The sequence below is a fragment of the Olea europaea genome, chromosome 15 (assembly GCF_002742605.1).
Source record: "Olea europaea var. sylvestris chromosome 15, O_europaea_v1, whole genome shotgun sequence".
Lineage (NCBI taxonomy): Eukaryota > Viridiplantae > Streptophyta > Magnoliopsida > Lamiales > Oleaceae > Olea > Olea europaea.
Genome location: NC_036251.1, coordinates 16937643 through 16954221, shown reverse-complemented (window position 1 = coordinate 16954221; position 16579 = coordinate 16937643). Strand labels below are relative to the sequence as shown.

Here is a 16579-nt window from a genome sequence, read left to right as displayed (position 1 = left end):
TTGGAGTGAGAAAAATTTAAAATATGATGTCTGAGCCCGGGTTCGAACCGGGGACCTCTAGTGTGTGAGACTAGCGTGATAACCAACTACACCACCCAGACGCTCGTCATCTTGTGCAACTTATTAATTTAATTTCTTAAGACTATTTTTGGAAACAAATGAGTCGAGCCAAATTTACACCATGAGATCAGGGTGATCATCCCCCAACTATTTTTTAAAAATATTTTATGTGCTAAACAATAATTTTTAAAAATCAGATAATATTACTAATTTATCATTACTTATTTTTCTTAAACTTACCTAAAATTTGATACTACATTCTTTGATAGTCTTGGAGCTGCGTGAAGTAGATGTGTAAGCCGAATATGATCCTCTGGGTGAGAGTGGCCAATCTCCAATTTTTAAAATATTTTACATAATCTCTCTCTTGAAATGTTAAATAAAAGAAGATAACATTGATAAAGAAGGTTTTATGTGTTTCGAATAATGTTGTACGAATAGGCTAGGGCAATGTGGCGCTCTATAAGCGGGGTGCTTGTCGAGGACAGGCATCCTACCTATAAGGGGACGCCACATTAGGCCCCTGGACAGATAGGACCAACATGGCCATGTTCGTCTAGCACGATTGATGTGTTTCATGGGGAATTTAATGGGCCCAATCCACCATAATAAATTAACGTAGGTCAACACATGTTACTACAAGAGAAAAAGAAAATAGGTTGCAATAGAGAAGAAAAATAGGGGGTTGCAGCACAGAATGGGAAAAAGTCTTTCTTTTAATTTTTGGTTGTGGTTTTTCATATAGAGCAAATTAGAGTTTCTCTAAGAAAGTTTTTGGTGCTTTATCAATTGAGTGTTGTGGATTGAACTTGTTGATTTTCAGCCTATTTACTTTCATGTTTTGGACATAAATTTGAATTTTATAATCTCTATTTATTATAGTGGATTTGTCTTGAAGTTGCCCTATGACTTTTTCCCTTTATATTGAAGGATTTCCATGTTAATTTGGCGTGTTCTCTTGTGTTGCGCTGTCTTTGATATTCCTTTGTTTGCTTGTTTGTTTTCTCTATATGCTTGGGGTTGTTATTTAACTTGCACATGATAGTAGTTTGGCTCAACAGAGTGGTATTAGAGCCAGGTTCAAGGTGTGGGTTAACTATCTTGTGTAAATTGAATGGAGAATAGTCCGAGTAATATGATTGGACTGACAACATCTAATTATTCCATCTGGAAGCCAACAATGGAGGACATCGTTTTATTGTAAGGATTTGCATGACTCTATTGAGGGTGATAGTACCAAGCCAAGCACTCAATCAGTCATCGAATGGGGAAAAAGTCAAAAGACTATTGGGAATATTAGACAGTTGATTGACCTTTGTTTTTTCATCACGTATCTCAAAAGACAGATGCTACCGAACGATGGAAGAAATTGGAGGGTCTCTATGAGAGGAATTCGATTTAGAATAAAGATTTTACAATCAAAAAGCTTGTAAATCTAAAGCTTGAAAAAGGAAAAGTTTGTTGCAAAGCATTTGATTGATTTCCAAGACTTGGTAAATCGATTGATTACCATGAAGATAACGCTAGACGATGAGTTATAGGCACAATTGCTTTTGAGTTCTTTGCCAGACTATTGGAAAACTTTGGTGGCATCACTTAGTAATTCTACTCCAAATGGTGTATTACAACTTAGTATGATTAAGACAGCTTGTTTAATGAAGAGACAAGAAAGAGTGATATGGGCAAAGAAAACAAGCAAATTCTTATTGCAGAGAACAGGGAAAGGAATAAGGGTAGAGAATCTAAAGGGTACAAGAAATTCAGAAGTCAGTCGAAAGGCAAAAAACTGATTAAGTTTTATTTTTATGATAAGAAAGTTACATAACGAAACATTGTAAGGCTTGGAAAAGTAAGTAAAAAGAGAATAAGATTGATCAGAGTATCTTGGCTAGCATTTCAGATGATGAAGTAGTAGTATCAGTTTTCTGTTGAAGATGAGAAATATTGTCATGTTGCAGATTCATTTGTTGAGTGAATTATTGACTTAGTGGTTTCTTACCATTTTACTCCAAGACGGGAGCTTTTCACTTTGCATAAATCAAGTAATCTTGGTAGGATGAAGATGGGCAATGACAGTTTTTCCAGCATTGTGGTAATCAGCGATCATTATCTTCAGATAGATATTGGATGCAAATTGACACTGTAGAATATGCGGCATGTTCCAGACAAGTGCTTAGATCTTCGCAGCGAAAGATAGAAATTAATAAAAGGTTTGTTATACTGTATAAGAAAACAAGTAAGGGTACATAGTTAAGCGATGAATACAACTGAAAGTGATTCTTCGCTGAACTTGTGGCACAAGAGGCTGGCTGACATAAGTGATAAAAGATTGTAGACTTTGGCAAGGAAGTCCCTCATTCCTTTTACCAAAGGTATATTACTAAACTCATGTGTTACTTGGTAAACATCATAGGGCTTCCTTTCAAAAGTCCTCTAATAGAAATCCAATATTTTAGATATATATTTTAATGTTATGGTCCTATTGAGGTAGAGTCTTTATGTGGTAATAAGTATTTTCTTACTTTTATTGATGATGCTTCATGAAAGTTGGAGATCCGAACTAACAAGGGAGGGAAATACACATCTAAAGTGTTTGAAGATTAATGCTTAGAGCATGGTATTAGACATGTGAAGATAGTTCATGATACCCCATAACACGACGGTGTAGCAAAAAGAATGAACTATACCATTATAGAAAAGGTCAGAAGCATGTCAATAATGGTTGGATTACCAAGTCATTCTAGGATAAAGCTGTTCGTATGACATGCTACCTAATCAACAGGTCTCCATCGGTTTCTTTGGGTTTTGAGACTCCAGATAAGGTGTGGATTGGGAAAGAATGTTTCTTATTACACCAGAAGGTTTTTAGGTCCAAGACATTTGCATACGTGCTTAAAGAATAATGGTTGAAACTAGATGATAGAGCTAGTGTTTACATTTTTGTTGGCTATAGAGATGCAAAATTTGGCTATACACTATGAATCTGAAAAAGAAGAAAATAATAAAAACCAGAGATGAGATTTTCCATGAAAACTAGAAGTTGGCAGACGTTGAAAGATCTAGGGATCAAAGACGTGTTGCTGAGGGTGTCGCTGACCTTACACACGTCTCTTTGCCTCTAGATAGTGCCACTCAATTATCCCATGTTGACAGTCATACTGATGAGCTAGCAGGAATTGATAAGGATGATCTAGTCGATGTTAAGCAAGGAGAACAATCTACCACATCAGATCTCTGATTAGGTCTATTAGGGATCATCATCCATCAACTAGGTATACTATATCAAATTATGTGTTGATAACTGATGAGGAAGAGCTAGGTGCTTCATGTAGTACAATCTCATAATGATAAACAGAGTTGGATTAAGGTGGCTATGCAGGAAAAGATGAATTCTTTGTAGAAGATTAACACTTATAAGCCAGCAAAGCTTTCTAAAGGTAAAAAGGCAATGAAAAATAAATGGGTGATCAAGCTAAAGAAATATGGTGAAAATCTAGTAAAGTATAAGGCTTGATCAGTGATAAAAGGATCCAGTCAGAAGAAAATGATTGACTTTGGTGAGATATCATCTCCTTTCGTGAAATGACTTCCATTCAAGTGGTTTTGAATCTAGTAGCTAGTTTGGATCTTACAAATAGGTTCCAAGATAGTGGTATAAGAAGTTTGTTTCCTTTTATGGTAGGTCATGGTTATATCAGGATGGGCAAAGATCATTGCGTTTATGTTAGAGAATTCCATTATTGTAATTTCGTTATCCTTTTATTATATGTAGATGACATGTTGATAGTGGACAAGATGTTCAGTTCATTCGCAGTTTGAAGGCAGATTGTTCAAGTTGTTTGACATAAAGAATCTTAGCCCAACACAACAAATTTTGGGGGTGCATATTTGTCGTGAAGGAAAACTGAAAAGTTATGGCTATTATAAAAGAGATATGTAGAAAGAATGCTGGAAATGTTTCACATGAAAAATGTTAAACCAGTTGGGACACCATTTGGTAGTAACTTCAAATTGAGTAAAATATCTCGTCCTTCTAAGAAGGAGGATGAAGAAAGAATGGCAGAGTTTCCTCACTCATCTGCGGTTGGAAATTTGATGTATGCTCCAGTTTGTATATGGCTAAACATTGCTTATGCAGTTGGGATGGTTAGCAAGTTTCTTGTGAATCCTGATAAAGATCATTGGGAAGCAGTGAAATGGATCTTTACATACTTGAGAGGTATTTCAAAGATGAGCTTAACTTTTGGAGGTTTGAAATCGGTTTTGGAGGGCCTTACAGATGCAGATATTGCGGGTGACCTCGATGGTAGAAAATCTACTTTAGGATTCTTATTTACTTTTGCAAGAAGAACTGTCTCGTGGCAGTCAAGACCACAGAAGTGTGTTGTCTTATCTATATTGATGCTAAGTATATTTTAGCGACTGAAGTTGTGAGAGAAATGCTTTGGATAAAATGGTTTCTCCAAAATTAGGGTTTTAAGCAAGATTGATATGTAGTTAATTGCGTCAGTCAGAGCGCATTAGACTTGAGCAAGAATGTTACTTATTATTCTCGGACACATTGATGTAAGATATCATTGACTAAAGAAGTAGTAGCGGGATAGTTGATACTGTTAAAGATTCATACTAAGAAGAATCCAAATAATATGATGACAAATGTTGTGACCAAAGAAAATGTTGAGCTTTTTGCCAGATTGGCCGACGTGGATTGTAACTAATCTGTCTGAGGATAAGTCTCTTTGTTCAATGAGCTGGAGAATGAGATTTTTATAGAGGAAATTACATAAATAGATGTTTAAGTTTTCTAATTTAAAAATCAAGTGTGAGGTTTATTTAATCAAAAATTAGGTATTAATTAAATTATTAATAAAATCATGTATCCTTTCTCTCTAAAATTTAGTCTAGGCTTAAGATTTCTCTCTCTACCTCTTTCTTTTCTCTCTCATGGCACTCACTCTTGTAACTCATAGTGGCACAACGGGGCAGCTTTCATTTGTGCTTGGTACTTCATCACCACTTCGTACGATTTGGATCCATTCTTCTTCTTCTTCTTCTTCCTTTCTTTTTTTTTTGTATTTTCGAGTAGTGTGATGATAGACAGTTCGGTGGTGGTTCTGTGGTGTGGTGGTGGTGGTGATGATGGTTTGTTATTTTTGTGGGTGCAATGGAGGTGGAGTTGTGGCATACGGTGCCATGCAGTGTTGTGTGTAGTGGTTGGTGCGATGATGCTATGTAGTGGTGGTTAGGTTAGGTTCGATAGTGATATGCGCGATGGATTACGTGCGATTGTAGTTGGATGTAGTGCTATGTGCGATAGTTGGGTGCGGTAGTGATGTGCGGTGCTATTTCCGATAGTTGGGTTAGGTACGATGGCAGTGCTCAGTGGTGGTGTACTTTAATCTGTGGTGCGTGATCTGTGACAGTGGATTATGATCGGATGTGGGAGTGGAACCTTCAGTATATGTGACCAACTATTTGGTTAATTTGTGATAAACCATTTAATCATGACCTAAAAATTACATAATTTGTGACTGAAAAATAATTTGCGACCTACTAATTTGAAAATATGTAATCAACAAACAAACTGTGACATATAAAGTTTTTGATTTGTGACCGTAAAATAATTTGTAACCAATTAATTTGATAATATGAGACTAATAAATAAGTTCTGACTTATAAGTACATACATGTGGTCATTAATTGTATAATTGTGACCTCGATATATTTAATTAATAAAATATTTTTAATTATTTACTTATCACCTAAGTTTTGAATTTTGAAACTTTAAACCTCAAAATTAAATTGGCCCATAGTTAATACTTGAATTGTGAATTTTTCCCATTGTTATGTGGGCACACAGACCATGAGGAATTTAGTGGGCCCAATCAACTATAATAAATTAATGTAGGTAACACATGTTACTACAAAAGAATACAAAATGAAAGAAGTTGCAACAGAGGTACTGCATAGAAAATGAAAAAGTTTTTCCTCTCAATTTTTGGTTGTGATTTTTCACACAGACCAAATTGGAGTTTCTCTAAAAAGGTTTTTGGTGCTTCATCAACAGAGAAGTGTGGTGAATTCTTTTTTTTTTTAAGATTTGAATTAGTTGATTTCTTATCTACTTACATTCATGTTTTGAGTATAACTTAAATATTTTGGGTATTAAGTATTTTCTTACTTTTATTGATGATGCTTCACGAAAGTTGGAGATCCGAACTATAATGGGAGGGAAATACACGTCTAAAGTGTTTGAAGAATACTACTTAGAGCATGATATTAGACACGAGAAGACAGTTTGTGATACCCCATAACAGGACTGTATAGCAAAAAGAATGAATTGTACCTTTCTAGAAAAGGTCAGAAGCATGTTAACGATAGTTAGGTTACAAATAAAGAATGAATTGTATTTATTTGATTGAAATAAAAGGTCAAAAGCATGTCAACGATGGTTAAGTCACCGATAAAGAATGAATTGTATTTATTCTAGAAAAGGTCAGAAGCATGTCAATGATTAGGTTACCGATAAAGAATGAATTGTATTTATGTGGTTGAAATAAAAGGTTTGTTACACACTGCATAACTGCATAAGAAAATGAGTAAGGGTATGTAGTTAGGTTACCGTTGAGTTGGAGATCTAAACTAACATGGGAAGGAAATACACGGCTAAAGTGTTTGAAGATTACTGCTTAAAGCATGGTATTAGACATGGGAAGAAAGTTCATGATACCCCATAACACGATGGTATAGCTGAAAGAATGAATTGTACCATTCTAGAAAAGGTCAGAAGATGTCAACGATGGTTAGGTTACCGATAAAGCATGTTAATAATAGTTGGGGTGGTCAACAGCTTTCTTGTGAATCCCGATAAAAATCATTGGAAAGCAGTGAAATGGATCTTTACATACTTGAGATGTACTTCAAAGACGTGCTTAACTTTTGGAAGTTTGAAACCAGTTTTGGAGAGTTTACAGATACAGATATGACAGGTCACCTCGTTGGTAGAAAATCTACTTGAGGATTCTTGTTTACTTTTGCAACGATAACTGTCTTGTGGCAGTCAAGACTATAGAAGTGTGTTGCCTTATCTACAAGTGACACCGAGTATATTGCAGTAACTGAAGCTGTGAGAGAAATGCTTTGGATAAAATAGTTTCTCCAAAATTTGGGTTTGAAGCAAAATAGGTATGTAGTTAACAATGGTCCGTGCGCATTAGACTTTGAGCAAGAATGTTACTTATTATTCTCGGATGAAACACATTGATGTGAGATATCATTGGCTACAACAAGTAGTGGCAGGATAATCGATACTGTTAGAGAAGATTCGTACTAAGAAGAATCCAGATAACATGATGAAAAATGTTGTGATCAGAGAAAATGTTGAGCTTTTTGTCAGATTGGTCAACGTAGATTGTAACTAATATGTTTGAGGATATTCTCTTTGTTTAGTGGGCTGGAGAATGAAATTTTTATAGAGGAAATTACATAAACAAATGTTTAAATTTTTCAATTTAAAAATCATGTGTGAGTTTTATTTAATAAGAAATCAAGTATTAATTAAATTATTAATAATATCATATATCCTTTCTCTCTCTATAATTTAGTTTAGGCTTAAGATTTCTCTCTCTAACTCTTTCTTTTCTCTCTCATGGCACTCACTCCTATAACTCATAGTGGTGCAGTGGGGCAGCTTTCCTTCATGTGCTATAGTTCATCACAGATAAGGTGCGGATCCATTCTTCTTCCTTTTTTTTTTTTTTTTGAGTGGTATGATGATAGACAGTTCGGTAGCGTTGTGTGCAGTGGTTGGTGCGATGGTGCTATATAGTGGTGGTTAGGTTCGGTAATGATATGCGTGATGGATTGTGTGCGGTTGTGGTTGGACGTAGTGCTATGTGCGGTGGTGAAGTGCGGTGCTATTTTTAATTTTGACCTAAAAATTATATAATTTGTGACTGAAAAATAATTTGTGATCAACAAATAAACTGTGACATATAAAGGTTTTGATTTGTGATCGTAAAATAATTTGTAATCAATTAATTTGATAATATGTGACTAAGAAGTAAGTTCTGACTTGTAAGTATGTACATGTGATCATTATTTGTATAATTGTGACCTCGATATATTTAATTAATAAGATATTTTTAATTATTTACTTATCACCTAAGTTTTGAATTTTGAAACTTTAAACCTCAAAATTAAATTGGCCTATAGTAAATACCTGAATTGTGATTTTTTCTCATTGTTATGTTGGCATACAGACCATGAGGAATTTAGTGGGCCCAATCCACTATAATAAATTAATGTAGGTAACACATGTTACTACAAGAGAAAACAAAATGAAAGAAGTTGCAACAGAGGAAAAAAAACAGGGCGTTACTGCAAAGAAAATGAAAAAAATTTTCCTCTCAAATTTTGGTTGTGATTTTTCACACGGAACAAATTGGAGTTTCTCTAAAAAGGTTTTTGGTGCTTCATCAACAGAGAAGTGTGGTGAATTCTATTTTTTAGAGATTTGAATTAGTTGATTTCTAATCTACTTACATTCATGTTTTGGGTATAACTTAAATGTTGTAATCTCTATTTATTATAGTGAATTTGTCTCAGAATTGCCCCATGGTTTTTTTCCTTTCACACTGGAAGGGTTCCACTTTAATTTGATGCGTTCTCTTGTGTCGCTCTCTTTGAAAGATAATCCAATTCGTTAAGATTACGGGGACTACTCCACTAGTCATTTTATAATTTTTTATTTGGAATTTAATGTGATCTAAATTAAGTCATAATTGAAAAAACTAAAATTGTGTGAGATGGAAATTGAACAAAATACATGAGAGAAATAAGAATTCATATCTAGAAAACTGGTGTAGAATATTTAATTGTGAAAAACCACTTAAATATGAATGAGAAATTATGGTTGAAAGTTGGACAATAAATAAGAGGAATATGGGTTTGGATACCAAAGGGTACCAATAGTCTTTGAAAGGGAGGAGTCTTAGACAATGTCTAGACTCATTCAAAGGCCACGCGCGCGCGCCGCCGCCGAACGGTGCGTGGGTGTGAGTCTGGGTTAATATTAATTAAATTATTATTATTATTATTATTATTTAAAAAAATTCAATTATTCCCTCCCTTTGATAATTTATTAACCGACCCATCAGTTTGCTAAAACTGTGCGTTAAGTGGGCACGAGTAGTGGATGAAAACTGCTCAACCGTCAACTCTCTCCTCTATTTAAATGGTCCTCAGGCTTTAAATGAAAAACAACACACAGAAACATCACGAAATCATTCTGCATACATACTCTTCTTTTTTGCAATAGTCTACAGAGAGTACTTCTGTTCTGGTTCGTTGCCTTGCAGTCGAAGTGCTGCTTTTGCAAGTATCTGATTGTTGTATTTTGGGAGACGCTTTACCACATACCATAAGCACCGTGTGACGGGGTAAAAACGTCTTGAGGACAGAGAGCCTAGTTCTCGCCTCGATCATCCTCATTCCGAATTCTGGACTTCTTTATGCTTTTGTTTTTATTCTGTGCAATTCATTTTCTGGAAATAATATTCTGTTTTTACTGTTTTGCAATAGTTTATCTGGTTTAGCAAGTCATTTATAGAAAATATGTTCTGTACAACAAAAATCCAACAGTAGATTCTTGGCCGGAGGTGACGGGTACGTGGATTCCGGCTATTTCGAGTGGTTGAGATGTCACTGAACATGGGAAGAATTTGAAGGAGAAGTCACCAAAAATGGGAAAACATTGGGGGAGAAGAAGGATGGTTTGCTGGGTTTCTTTGGATTCTATAATTTGGGGAACAATAGACTAACTCACCTCGGTAATGACAATTCAAAATTTGAATCAGATTATTTCTTCTTCTCTTTTCGTGTTTTCTTTTTGCTGCCACGTCATGTTGTAATGCAACATTGTCAAACAATGTTGTACGTATAGCATTATTGTGAATCATACTCTCAGTTTCACTCTTCATCTTCTCTTCCTCTCCATCTCTTCGTCTTCTCCTCATCTCTTCCTCTCCTGCGATTTGCACAATATAGAGGCGATCTGAAATTTTCTCCGATTTTTTGCAGGTTCGATGATGGTAGGTTTGTGCATCGTCACCACCACATAAGTAGCACCACGATGCTTCTGTATGTAGAGGAGATCAAAGCCTCCGACGATCTGTACCACACAATGATGATCTGAATTTTTTTTTGAGATTTGGTGGGTTTACTGATGGTGGTTTTGTGCATCGTCACCACCAGTGCTACTGTAATAAAAAGGAGATCAGAGCCTCCGGTTTGTGATGGGTTCGACGATCTGAAATTTTCTCTAATTCGTCGATCTGTACCACGATTCAGTGATGGCGACAATGGAGTGGTTTGGGGTGGTTTTAGTGTTGATGGGAGTTTTAGGTAGTTTTTGCTGGTTGTGTAGGTAGAAGATTGGCGACGATGGTAGATATGGTGGCGATTTTGGTTGGTGGTGCAGGTGGAGGTGTTGATGGTGGTGGTGGCGATCGACGATGGTGATGGTAATTGTGGTGGTGCAGTGGTGATGGTGTTGTGGTGTTGGCTATGGTTATAGGGTGAGGGTGGTTGCAAGTGACGATAGTGTTGGTGGCAGTGGTATGTGACATACTTTTTAACTATGTGACCAATTATTTGATTATTCGTGGCTAAGTATTTAATTGTGACCATAAAAATTCAATAACTTGTGATTGAAAAATAATGTGTGACCAACTAATTTGAAAATTTGTAATCGACAAATAAATTGTGACCTATAATGTTTTTTTTATTTGTGACCAATGAAATAATCTGCAACTAATTAATTAGATAATATGTAACATTGTCACCTATAAATACGTATCTGTGATCATGAATTATATAATTGTGACATTAATATATTTAATTAATAAAATATTTTTAGTTAATTAATAAATACTTGATTTTTGCATTTTAAAACTTTAAAATCTGAAAATTGAATTGTCCATACTTAATACATGACTTGTGAATTTTTCACTAGTCTTTTTCCTATTATCTGATAAGTGATGTTGAAAATTTACAATTTTCATGACAAAATTTTAAACATATTTGAGAAAGGGTTTTTCTAAGTGTACAATCTATGTAAAAATGTACACTTACAGCTCCTCACATGAGGAGTTTTCACAGTCAACATGAAGCCCCCTCATGTGAGGGAACTATCACGTTTGGTGGGTGTACAAAGTGCTGTACACTTGAGTCGAGAAGGAGTTGTCACTCCCATTTAATGAGATTACAGTACGGCAAAAAAATGTTCAACAATCAAATTGATTAGATCTTAAGAAAGACAGAAAGTCAAAGAAAAATTTTCATCATGATTTCTTTTCTGCCATGGTTGAGGTACGCTCAGAGTGGAGCCTTGTTGCCATGTGATTACCACTATTGAATAAATATGTTAGTGATTTGATTCCACAAATACTTACTATAGATTTTAAAGACATATTGAATTGAAATGTCTTGAATATATTAAAAAAAAAAAAAATTTAATGAAAGTTATATAATAATCTTATATTGATATTACAAGTAGGGGTGGGCGTGCGTTGGGTTGGGTCGGTTTTCGCCCCAACCCTAATCCAACCCAACATGATCGGTTTGGTCGAAATTTAACCCAACCCAACCCGTGTAAAGTTTGAAACCCAACCCAACCCAACCCAACCCAACCCAATCAAGTATCGGTCGGGTTGGGTTGGGTTGGTCGGTTTAGGACAACTTGTTAATAAAGATTAAAGTTATTCATTTTTGGGTGTAAAGCATCACTAATATAGTCCCAGAACCTCAAAATTTACAAAACTGATTACCACAGCATAGATAAAATTCAACTGAGACACTAAAGAGCAGAAATCACAACCAATTTAGAAGTTGGTTTCTCACAAAATTCTCTAATAGTGGGACGGGATTGGAACTTATAAGGTAAAAAAATTTCATCAATACAACATGCTTCAAATCATTAAAGGGCTTCTTTTAGATTTGGGAGTGACTGAGGGAGAGGGAGGGGGAATAGAGAGATTTTAGGGCTTCTTTTGGATTTGGGAGTGACCGAGCGATTAGCCATTTACGCATATTTTATTTTATTTTTATTTTTTTTGAAGTTCGGGTTGGGTTGGGCGGGTTGGGTTGGTTTTTATAGGTTAACCCACAACCCGACCCAACCCAACCCACCTACGTAGCCAAAAAACCGAACCCACTTATAAACAACAAAAAAACCGACCCAACCCGGTCGGGTTGGGTTGGGTCGGGCGGTTTGAACGGATTGGGTCGATTTTTGCCCACCCCTAATTACAACTTAGTATGATTAAGACAGCTTGTTTAATGAAGAGACAAGAAAGAGTGATATAGGCAAAGAAAACAAGCAATTATTGCAGAGAACAAGGAAAGGAATAAGGGTAGAGAATCTAAAGGGCACAAGAAATTTAGAAGTCAGTAGAAAGGGGAAAAACTGATTAAGTGTTATTTTTATGATAAGAAAGTTACATAACGAAACATTGTAAGGCTTGGAAAAGTAAGCATAAAGAGAAGAAAATTGATTAGAGTATCTTAGCTAGCACTTCAGATGAGGAAGTAGTAGTATTAGTTTTTCTGTTGAAGACGAGAAATATTGTCATGTTGTAGATTCATTTGTTGAGTGGATTATTGACTTAGTGGCTTCTTACCATTTTACTACAAGACGGGAACTTTTCACTTTGTATAAATCGAGTAACTTTGGCAGGAAGAAGATGGGTAATGACATTTTTCCAGCATTGTGGTAATTGGTGATCATTGTCTTCAGATAGATATTGGATGCAAATTGAAATTGAAGAATAAGTTGCATGTTCCAGACACATGCTTGGATCTTGGCAGCAAAAGATGGAAATTAATAAAAGGTTTGTTACACAATGTATAAGAAAACAAGCAAGGGTATGTCGTTAAGCGATAAATGCAATTGAAAGCGATTCTTCACTGGACTTGTGGCACAAGAGGTTGGCTAACATGAGTGAGAAAAAATTGCAGACTTTAGCAAGGAAGTCCCTAATTCCTTTTACCAAAGGTACATCACTAAACTCAAGCATCATAGGGCCTCCTTTCAAAAGTCCTCTAATAAAAAGTTTGATATTTTAGATATATATTTTAACGTTGTGGTTCTATTGAGGTAGAGTTCTTATGTGGTAATAAGTATTTTCTTATTTTTATTAATGATGCTTCACAAAAGTTGGAGATCTGAACTAACAAGGAAGGGAAATACACGTCCAAAGTGTTTAAAGATTATTGCTTAGAGCATGGTATTAGACATGTGAAGACAGTTCATGATACCCCATAACACGATGGTGTAGCAAAAAGAATGAATTGTACCATTATAGAAAAGGTCAGAAGCATGTCAACGATGGTTGGGTTACCAAGTCATTCTAGGATAAAGCTGTTCATATGACGTGCTACATAATCAATAGGTCTCCATCAGTTCCTTTGGGTTTTGAGACTCCAAATAAGGTGTGGATTAGGAAAGAATGTTTCTTGTTATACTTGAAGGTTTTTGGGTGCAAGACATGTGCATACGTGTTTAAAGAATAATGGTTGAAACTAGATGATAGAGCTATTGTTTGCATTTTTGTTGGCTACAAAGATACAAAATTTGGCTATACACTATGGGATTCGAAAAAGAAGAAAATAATCAAAACCAGAGATGAGATTTTCCATGAAAACCAGAAGTTGACAGTGTTGAAAGATCTAGGGATCAAAGACGTGCTGCTGAGGGTGTCATTGACCTTACACACATCTCTTTGCCTCTAGACAGTGCCATTCAATTATCCCATGTTGATAGTCATACTGATAAGCCAGCGAGAATTGATGAGGATGATCTAGTCGATGTTAAGCAAGGAGAGCAATCAACTATATTGGATCTCAAGTTAGAAGGTCCACTAGAGAGCATCATCCATCAACTACATATACTATATCAAATTATGTGTTCATAACTGATGAGGAGGAGCCAGGAAGCTTCATATAGGACAATCTCATAATGACAAACAGAGTTGGGTAAAGGCGGCTATGCAGAAAAAGATGAATTCTTTGTAAAAAAATAACACTTATGAGCCAGTAAAGCTTCCTAAAGGTAAAAAGGCAATGAAAAATAAATGGGTGATCAAGCTGAAGAAATATGGTGAAAATCTAGTGAAGTATAAAGCTTGATCAGTGATAAAAGGCTCCAGTCAGAAGAAAATGATTGACTTTGGTGAGATATCATCTCCTTTCGTGAAAATGACTTCCATTCAAGTGGTTTTTGAATTTAGTAGCTAGTTTGGATCTTACAAACAGGTTCCAAGATAGTAGTATAAAAAGTTTGTTTCCTTTATGGTGAGTCATGGTTATATCAAGACCGGTGAAGATCATTGTGTTTATGTTGGAAAATTCCATGGTGGTAACTTTGTTATCCTTTTATTATATGTTGATGACATGTTGATAAGGGGGCAAGATGTTCAATTCATTCGCAGTTTGAAGGTAGATTGTTCAAGTTGTTTGACATAAAAAATCTTAGACCAGCACAACAAATTTTAGGGGTACATATTTGTCGTGATAGGAAAACTGGAAAGTTATGGCTATTATAAAAGAAATATGTAGAAAGAATGTTGGAAATGTTTCACATGAAAAATGTTAACCAGTTGGGACACCACTTGATAGTAACTTCAAATTGAGTAAAATGACTTGTCCTTCTAAGAAGGAAGATAAAGAAAGAATGGCAGAGATTCCTCACTCATCTGCGGTTGGAAATTTGATGTATGATATGATTTGTATATGGCTAAACACTGCTTATGCAGTTGGGGTGGTCAGCAAGTTTCTTGTGAATCCCGATAAAGATCATTGGGAAATGAATCTTCACATACTTGAGAGGTACTTCAAAGACGTGCTTAATTTTTGGAGGATCGAAATCGATTTTGGAGGGCTTTACGGATGCAAATATGGTGGGTGACCTCGATGGTAGAAAATCTACTTTTGGATTCTTGTTTACTTTTGCAAGGAGAACTGCCTCGTGGCAGTCAAGACCATAGAAATGTGTTGCCTTATCTACACTGATACTGAGTATATTGTAGTGACCAAAGCTGTAAGAGAAATGCTTTGGATAAAATGGTTTCTCCAAAATTTGGATTTGAAACAAGATAAATATGTAGCTAATTGTGATAGTCAGAGCGCATTAGACTTAAGTAAGAATGTTACTTATTATTCTCAAACACATTGATGTGAGATATCATTGACTACAAGAAGTAGTGGCGGGATAGTTGATACTGTTAGAAATGATTCATACTAAGAAGAATCCAAATAATATGATGACAAAGGTTGTGACCAAAGAAAATGTTGAGCTTTTTGCCAGATTGGCCGACATGGACTGTAACTAATCTGTTTGAGGATAGTCTCTTTGTTCAATGGGCCGGAGAATGAGATTTTTATAGAGGAAATTACATAAACAGATGTTTAAGTTTTCCAATTTAAAAATCAGGTGTGAGGTTTATTTAATAAAAAGTCAGGTATTAATTAAATTATTAATAAAATCATGTATTCTTTCTCTCTATAATTTAGTCTAGGCTTAAGATTTCTCTCTCTACCTCTTTCTTTTCTCTCTCATGGCACTCACTCCTGTAACTCATAGTGGCGCAACAGGGCAGCTTTTCTTCATGCTTGGTACTTCATCACCGCTTCGTACGATGCGGATTCATTCTTCTTCTTTTTCCTTTTTTTTTTTGTAGTGTGATGATAGACAGTTCGGTAGTGGTTCCGTGGTGTGGTGATGGTAATGGTGTGTTATTTGTACTCTGATATGTGGTGCATGATCTGTGACGGTGGATTATGATCGAATGTGGGAGTGGGACCTTCAGTAAATGTGACTAACTATTTGGTTAATTTGTGATAAACTATTTAATTATGACCTAAAAGTTACGTACACTTATAACTGAAAAATAATTTGTGACCAACTAATTTGAAAACATGTGATCGACAAATAAACTATGACATATAAAGTTTTTGATTTGTGATCGTAAAATAATTTGTAATCAATTAATTTGATAATATGTGACTAATAAATAAGTTCCGACTTATAAGTATGTACATGTGATCATTAATTGTATAATTATGACCTCGATATATTTAATTAATAAGATATTTTTAATTATTTACTTATCACCTAAGTTTTGAATTTTGAAACTTTAAACCTCAAAATTAAATTGGCCTATAGTAAATACCTGAATTGTGATTTTTTCTCATTGTTATGTTGGCATACAGACCATGAGGAATTTAGTGGGCCCAATCCACTATAATAAATTAATGTAGGTAACACATGTTACTACAAGAGAAAACAAAATGAAAGAAGTTGCAACAGAGGAAAAAAAACAGGGCGTTACTGCAAAGAAAATGAAAAAGTTTTTCCTCTCAAATTTTGGTTGTGATTTTTCACACGGAACAAATTGGAGTTTCTCTAAAAAGGTTTTTGGTGCTTCATCAACAGAGAAGTGTGGTGAATTCTATTTTTTAG

The 16579-nt window shown here is 35.2% G+C and overlaps 1 non-coding gene across 1 annotated transcript; it reads right to left on the bottom strand.

The window, feature by feature from the left end:
* Positions 1-27: 27 nt before the first annotated feature.
* Positions 28-101, bottom strand: TRNAV-CAC. The gene has a single exon. It is a non-coding gene; the product is annotated as a tRNA-Val (tRNA).
* Between the last annotated feature and the right edge of the window lie 16478 nt (positions 102-16579).